Source organism: Siphateles boraxobius, unplaced genomic scaffold (assembly GCF_051911475.1).
Source record: "Siphateles boraxobius isolate OS27281-9 unplaced genomic scaffold, OSU_SipBor_1 41, whole genome shotgun sequence".
Classification (NCBI taxonomy): domain Eukaryota; kingdom Metazoa; phylum Chordata; class Actinopteri; order Cypriniformes; family Leuciscidae; genus Siphateles; species Siphateles boraxobius.
In genome coordinates, this window is record NW_027509042.1 from 14,244,359 (window position 1) to 14,253,154 (window position 8,796).

General features: G+C 43.2%; 1 long non-coding RNA gene across 1 annotated transcript; it reads right to left on the reverse strand.

The window, feature by feature from the left end:
• Positions 1 to 4,370: 4,370 nt before the first annotated feature.
• On the reverse strand, positions 4,371 to 8,167 carry LOC143707209 (uncharacterized). Its single transcript, XR_013193107.1, has 3 exons — positions 8,052 to 8,167; positions 7,847 to 7,914; positions 4,371 to 4,488 (listed from the first exon to the last, which is right to left on the reverse strand). It is a non-coding gene; the product is annotated as an uncharacterized LOC143707209 (long non-coding RNA).
• Positions 8,168 to 8,796: the final 629 nt, after the last annotated feature.

The following is an 8,796-nucleotide window of genomic DNA, read 5'->3' on the forward strand; positions in this document are numbered from 1 at the left end:
ACTAATATTACTATATTTTCTGACTTTTTTCTCTTTCGGCCAAAAACCGAAAATGCCATTTTCGGACAATAATTTTCGGCGGCCGAAAATTCGTGCATTCAGCTTTGATGGCAGGGGTGTCCAAACTCAGTCCTGGAGGGCCCTGGAGGGTCCTGGAGGGTTTAGCTCTAGCCAGACTCAACACACCTGACTGGAAGTTTCTAGCCTATAAGACCTTGATTAGCTGGTGGTCCAGGTGTGTTTAATTGGGGTTGGAGCTAAAGTGGCCCTCCAGCACTGAGTTCGGACATCCCTGTTGGTATGGTATTTGAATTAAGCTTTGCTGATTGTACACAGCATTTTTGGTTTGTCAAAAGCGCCATCAGGCAACTTTTTTTTAAAATGTAAACATTCCTCCTAAAACTCCATTCTTGTCCTTCTCTATCATGACAGGGTGACTTGGTTCGCACACATACAATAGCAGTCACAACAGGAAGTCAACGAGGCAAAAAAAAAGTGCTGCGTCAATTGCGTTATTTTTTTTAATGCGTTAAACATCTCAAATGAATCACAAAGATTAACGCGTTAATCCCTCCAGCCCTAATATATATATATATATATATATATATATATATATATATATATATATATATATATATATATATATATAATTATCAGTAATATATAATATCGTATATATATATATATATAATTATCAGTAATATATAATATTGTATAATATTATATACATATATATAAATAGATATATATATAGATAGATAGATAGATAGATAGATAGATAGATAGATAGATAGATAGATAGATAGATAGATAGATAGATAGATAGATAGATAGATAGATAGATAGATAGATAGATAGATAGATAAATGTGATATCAAGCATTTATTCAAACACACAAGACAAAGAAAATTCACCCCAACATGCAAATTGACAGAAATGAATAAATGTAAAAATGGAAGCGAGACAGGGGAAAGAGAAAAAAAATTAATTACTGGACTCTATTGTCATGAACATTTCCTTGACGATTAGTCATCCAGTGAGCATGCTATCTCTTCAGCCCTGAGAGTGATGCTAATTCTAACATGCATGCAGAGTTTATCAAACAACTGCTTCACAAAAGACCCATCATCCTTGAGAATCCACAGGGTGTCTCTCAATTTATTTACTCTTTATTTACTCTCAACTTATTTACTCTTTCCCCAAAATTTCTGTCATTTATGAGACAACGCTTCCCAGCCATTGACGGAATTTTCTGGCTTCCGTGTTTTCAAAGTTTTATCTTCTGAAAGAGTACAGAATCTCCAGATCAAAACACAGGTAAAAAAAAAGCAGAAACAAGTTATAACGTATGTAAGCAGCTGCATATGTACAGTAACGCAATCATCAACATTAAACAGGATATAAATTAAAACTGCCTAATAGGGGTGTCGAAATTAATCGTTTCTACGATGCATCGCGATGCAGACGAGGATGATTCGGTTATCAGTTCAGTAATAGACCATAACCGGTTATAATGTACTAGGGCTGGTCCGAATACCATTTTTTGAGCTTCGAAGCTTCGGTAGTAATGAACATCGAATATTCGAAGCTTCGGAATCTCTATAGCCTATGTCTGTCTGTCCGTTGCATTTTGATTATTTCGAGAACCGTTCATCCAAACGACTTCACAAGGGAGTGCAGTGTCGTATTTGGTGCAATATAGATAGACAGGCGAGACGCGACCCGTTCAGAATTAATAAACTTTTAATAAACTACAGAACAGCGCGAGCCGGATGCGCCGGTCTGTTAACTTAAGCAATATTTTTAATAAGGTAGTCTAATATTTTTCTCACTAACAAATTACTGACAAAGTAGGGTAGATTTAAATAAAGAAGCGGCGCACCTCATGCATGTGTGATATAGTGCATATTAGCAAGAGGTAATTTTAGTTTATTCTAAATGCATTATATAATTGGAAAAGGTTATTTTTATAATTTTGTATTGTAAATGCTTATTTGTGCTTTGTTCAAAGAGAAAAGAGAAAAGTGTTATGTGCATTTATTATATTAATTATTTTCGCTTGATGACGTCATCGCACGCCTTAGTAGCGCGCGCGCCCGTGATGTGCTTCATTCAAAGTAAATACACGACGACGAAGCCATCACTGCAGCGCTCGTTATCTTTTGTTTATCTTTCATACTTCTTTACAGAGGTACTACAATTTTGGAGGCCCCGCTGGGATAGATGTCAGACGGTTTATCCACTTTGATCGGCAGGGAACCGCCAGTGACATTCATCCCTTAACCACCCAGAAGAACAGAAGTTGCGTAAATTGACAAGACAGAACTGATTGAGTGGAGCGTGCACTTGAGGTAAAGTAACCACCAGAGGCAGCCGAGTCAAGTCAGAGAAGTCAAAGTTTACGCACAACACTGTGAAACACAGCAGCGAAGATGGATGCCTTTCAAAGTATTCAGGAAGAAATCGGTGAGAGATTGTGTGAATTGCCAAGAGAAAAATTAATTGAACTGAGCCAGTTCCTTCAAATTCGTCCAGAAGCAAATGTCACCCGCCTTTCCCCAGTTAGTCTTCTCAGTAGTTACCTGCTACGAAGTGAGCTGGAGGAACTTGAGGATGGAGGCATGGCTGAACTATTAAGCATAAATGAGAAATTGAGCGAAATAATGCTAACTGATGTAAATGTGAGTGAACCAAGACCAGAGCCGGGACAAATAGAGGAAAGAGAAAATGTAGTCCAAAGACAAACAGGAGAAATGCTTTCTGCTGTGCAAACGCATCCGACCGTTTCACAGAGCACGAGAATGAGGCCAGCATCAGCAGACAGTGTGGCAGTTAACTCCTCACTGCCTCCAGCGGGACAAATTATACCGACTGTATGGCACAAGGAGTTTAAAATCTCAGGGTTTATCGGAGAGCCTGGTCAAAGAGACAGATTAACCTTTTCGAGTCTGGCACGCCAAATCGAAAGTGGACTGAATAAAGGCTACCCATAGCAAGAGATAGTTGATTCAGTTATTCGAGCCATTACACCAGGCCTTCAATTACGTAGCTACTAAAAAGGGAAGACTGATTTGACCTTACCAATGTTGAGACGAATTCTTCCTTCTCATTACCAAGAGAAAAATGCTACTGAATTGTACAAGCAACTTACTGCAGAATCACAACGTGCAAAAGAAACACCCCAAAGTTTCCTCATACGTGTGCTTGACTTGAGGCAGAAAATTCTCTTTGCGTCACAAGAAGACGAGTCGGGTTTGAAATATGACCCAGCACTTGTGCAGAATATGTTTCTGCATACGGTGTTAACAGGTCTACAAAACGACCGTATACAGAGTGACCTCCAACCGTACCTGACAGACACCACAGTCACAGACGAGACACTGCTGGAAAAGTTGAATGTCGCCTGCTCCCACGAGACGGAGAGACAGAGTAAACGAAAGAGTGAACGCAGTGCCACTGTGAATGTTGCTCAGTTAAGTGAACCAACTCTGCAGCCAAAAAGCAAGCAAAAGCAGCCAAAATTTGATTTGATGTCACTGTTGAAAAGTTTAAGTGAAGAAGTCATGCAGATCAAGGAATCGATGCAGCAATCCTCACATCTGCCGCAACATTGCTGCACTGTCAACAATGATGTCTCAACTTTAAGAACAGCCCATCAGTCCATCTCGGAGGAGAATCGGAGGCTGGAGAACCAGGCCTGGAGGCAGAGCCAAAATGGAGTTGAGCAACGACCATATCCCTTCCAGGTTTCTCATTTCACATCACAACTGCATCAACAACCTATGAGTTTAAGGCCAGCGCAGTATGTCCAACCATTCCAACCGTCTCATTACGCAGCTCAAGGGTACTATCCACAACAGTTTTATGCAGAGCCACAGCCATACCTCAAAACGCTACAGTCACAAAATTTCCAGCCCTACCGACAGCCACGCCCCTCCAGGGCAAGACAGTGCTTTCATTGCCAGCAAGTCAGATCGATGGACCTGTGCACCCATTGTTATCCCTGTGGCAGCAATGAACACTTCCTAGCGGGTTGCAAAGAGAGAGGTACCCGAACACAGCGTGGAGTTCAGTTAAACGAGGACGGGTTGCCACCGCGGGACAGGGAGTGACCCATCAAGTGAAATTGTCCCCTTCGTATCCAAAGCAGCAAGTAGAAAGGGTCGGATTACAGCCAGATATCATCCCTTATGAGTGCAATTTAATTTCAGAGTGTCACGTTAACAAACATTCGCCTGTGACTTCTCTGGATGGTAAACAATGCTTAGTGACATGTTATCTGAATGGACACAAATCAGAGACATTGTGGGACACAGGATGCCAAGTGTGTATTGTAGATCGACAGTGGAAGGATCAGTATATACCTGGAGTAAAGGTACGAGCAGTTTCCGAAGCGACAGGCCACAGACAACTTGAATCTTGTCGCAGCCAATGGGTCCAGCATGCCCTATGAAGGATGGGTAGAAATCACATTCAACTTGGCTCCTCCTGCAAACAAAATGAAAGAATTAGTAATCCCTGTACTCGTCCTAAAAGGCCAGCAGTTGTCCAAGCCAATCATTGGTTACAGCGTGATTGAGCAGGTCATGAAACAGAGTGAAGCAAGTGGGCAGAGCAATGTGAGCAAAGGGCTCTTGAACAAAACCGTTAGAGGTGCCTTTCCAAGTTTGAGGAGAAGTAAAGTCCAGACATTCATTAACCTTGTGACAGCTGAAAGTTCAAGCGAGTATCTGGTTAAGGTGACAAAAGACCATGTCAATGTGCCAAAACATGCTATCATGCAAGTCAATTGTCAAGTAAAAGCACCATGTATGATGCAGGACAGTGTTATGTTGTTTGAACCATCCGTCAATCCACAGTACCCTGATGGTCTGGAACCTCTTGAAACACTCTTGACTCTGAAAAAGGGAGCCGACCTGTGGTCCAAATCAGTGTTCATAATGTGACCGAACATGATATCCTCTTGGTGGGAAAGACTGAACTTGGGACAGTACAAACAATAAAGTCAGTGTTGCCAGCGACAGTGTCATCTGGCATAACAACAGCCTGTGTTAATGAAAGTGCAAAGCCAACAAGTGAGTGTGAGACTAATGGTGAAGGTGTTTGGGACCCACCTGTGGGCGTGAGTCATTTGTCTCTTGAACAACAACAGCAAGTCAAGCAAATGTTGCGAGAGGAATGCCATTCCTTTTCAAAATCAGATGAGGACATCGGGTGTGTCAAAGACCTACAATTGAGCATCAGTTTAACAGATCAGACACCGTTGTGCGAATGTATACATCTGTTCCAAAACCGTTGTACCAAGAGATGAAAGACTCTTCATGATTAGATCGCCCAGGGGTGGATTGAAAAATCTCATTCGCCTTATTCATCCCCAATTGTGTGTGTCAGAAAAAAAGATGGCAGTCTGAGGTTGTGTATTGATTACAGGGACCTCAACCGGAAAACAGTGCCTGACCGCCAACCGATTCCCAGAGTACAGGACATACTGAACAGCTTGGGAGGAAATCGATGCTTCTCGTTACTGGACCAAGGAAAGGCGTACCATCAAGGTTTTATGGCACCAGAAAGTAGACCGTTGACAGCCTTTTGCACACCGTGGGGGTTATATGAATGGGTCCGTATTCCCTTCGGACTCATGAATGCGCCTGCTGCATTCCAGCAGTTCATGGAAGGATGATTGGAAGGACTACGAGATGACATTTGTGTACCATACCTCGACGACATCTTAGTCTTCACTAAATCCTTTGATAAGCACGTTGAGGCGGTAAGAAGAGTCTTACAGCGGCTGCGGTCGCATGGGGTGAAATTGAAGCCAAAGAGATGTGAGCTGTTCAAAGAGGAGGTCCGCTACTTGGGAAGAATAGTTTCAAAGGAAGGAAGCAGGATGGATTCAGCAGATACTGTAGCAGTGACAGCACTGAAGGAAAAGAGACCCACCACAGTTGGAGAATTGAGGAAGGTCTTAGGCTTGTTAAGTTACTACCGGCCTTACATTAAAGATTTCTCGAGGATTGCTTGCCCCCTGTATGATCTGCTTAAAAACAACAGTAACAAAATACAACAAAAAGGAAAAGTGAAAAGGACTTACCTCAAGAGTCATGTGGTCCCATCAAGTCAGTTGGTTGAATGGACGGAGCAACATCAGGAAACGCTCGAAAAACTGATTGATTGTCTAGTCAAGCCGCCTGTGCTCGGTTTTCCAGACTTTGCAAAGCCGTTTGTACTGCAAACCGATGCGTCAAATCAGGGACTGGGAGCTGTCCTGTATCAACACCAGGAAGAGAAATTGAGAGTGATTGCTTATGGTTCGAGGACATTAACGACAGCAGAACAGAACTACCATTTGCACAGTGGGAAGTTGGAATTTTTGGCTCTCAAATGGGCCATCACTGAGAAATTCAGAGATTATCTTTACTATGCTCCCACATTTACAGCGTACAGTGACAATAATCCCCTCACCTACGTTTTGACGTCCGCCAAGTTGAATGCAACGGGATGCCGATGGGTCGCGGAGCTTGCTGATTTCCACTTCACTATCCGGTATCGGCCTGGAAAGGAAAATATCGATGCCGACGCATTATCCAGGTTGACAACACTCTCAGAGAAAAACGTTCCAGACTACACAGAGGAGCTTTCGTCAGATTCTATAGGAGCCATGATACAGGGGGTGGAAGTCCAGTCTGAATCAAGGATACCATGGTCCTTAGCTGTAGCTTGCCAGAGTTCACCAACATGTGCAGAGACCAGTACTACATCATCAGAACCCCTGTCAAAAGAAGAGATCAGAAGAGCTCAGAGGGAAGACAACGACATAGAGTTGGTAATTCGTTACTTACAGTCAGGAGTAAAGCCGCCTTCTAAACAGTGGAGGTCTGCGGGTTCAACGGCTAAAAGTTTGTTGAGAGGGTGGGATAAGTTGATGCTGGACGAGGACGGTATTCTGCAAAGGAAAACAGCACAGAGGACTCAGCTTGTACTGCCGGCAGGATTTAGGAAAATCGCACTTTGGGAAGTGCATGACAAAATGGGACACCAAGGTGTCGATCGGACCACAAGTTTGATTAGAGACCGCTTCTTTTGGCCCCACATGCAGCGAGACATTGAGCATTATGTGTTGAGGACCTGCTCCTGCATTAAGCAAAAGAAACCGTGCAGAGAAACAAGAGCACCCCTTAAACCAATCACGACGACTTCCCCATTTGAACTTGTGTCAGTGGACTTCCTTCACTTGGAAAAGTGCAGAGGAGGATATGAATATATCCTTGTCATCGTCGATCATTTCACACGATTCGCACAGGCATATGCGACAACGTCAAAATCCGGCAAGACTGTGGCAGACAGACTCTTTAATGACTTTGCTCTCAAGTTTGGATTCCCGTTGAGGATACACCATGATCAGGGGGGAGAATTTGAAAATCAGCTGTTTGGGCAATTGCGAAAGTATAGTGGGATCACTGGATCAAGAACTACTCCCTACCACCCCCAAGGAAACGGGCAAGTTGAGAGATTTAATCGGACGTTGTTGCAAATGTTGAAAACTCTCACTGAAAAACAGAAATCAAGTTGGAAAGACTCATTGAACAAGTTGATCTATGCCTACAATTGCACGAACAGTGAAGTGACTGGTTTCTCCCCGTTTCACCTCTTGTTTGGTCGTTCCCCGAGACTCCCCATTGATGTTCTCTTCGGACTTAACACAAACAGCCTGCCCACAAACAAAAGTGAGTACCTGGAGACATGGAAACGAGGGATGCAAGAAGCACAAGAGATCGCTAGAGAACATGCGAAAAAGGCAAGTGAGCGTAATAAAAGAAATTATGATCAAAAAGTGAGATACACCGACCTTGACTCAGGAAGTCGAGTCCTTGTAAGAAATCTGACTCCGAGGGGAGGACCGGGTAAACTTCGGAACTATTGGGAAGAACAGGTTCACGTTGTCATACGCAGAGTGGCAGAGGATGTGCCGATTTATGAGATAAAGCCGGAGAGAGGAAAAGGGAGGTCACGAATATTGCACCGAAATTTGCTGATGCCATGCGATCACTTACCTCTTGAAGTCGATCCAACGCCGAGATCCAAATCACAGCGGAGACGGCCACAGGAGAACTCCAGCATACCTGTAAACCAAATGGAAGAAAGTGAGTTGGAAAGTGAAAGTGACTCTGAGTATTACATACCAGTTAAGCCTTGTCAGTTGAGAAAACAACCTAGTGGTTATGATCGGAGACAAGAGGAAGCACCAATACAGCTTTCGCCTCCTGAGTTGCCTGCTCGTCAGAGTACATCAGATAATTCTGCATTGATACAGCTTGAACTAGATCAGTTATCTACAGCTGAAGCGGAACATGATGTTCCCACACCTGCCCATGTACCTGTGAAAGAGAACAGATTTGAACTGCTTGGGAGGCCAATGAAAAATGAGCCAGCGAGTGCACATGAACGCTTACCTGTTAAAGAATCGGAGAAAATGGAGCCAAGTGACAGACCTGTCGAGGTGCAAAGAGAATACCAGTTCACAGAGAGGCAACGACGATCACCAAAGAAGTTCACGTATGATAGCCTAGGGACTCCTACCTGTTACAAAGTGCAAGTAACTGTTCCTCCTGGTTATGATCCACACTTTCCTAACTTGTCAACACCTACATTTATGCCTTGGGTGCCAATGCCATTTTCTTACCCAAGACCACCATCTGTGTTTTTAGCATGAACTGAATCTATGATTGAGAACACACACAAATTGTTCTTACGGACTGTGAACGAACTTGTGAAAAACAAGAAACTGTTGCTCACACA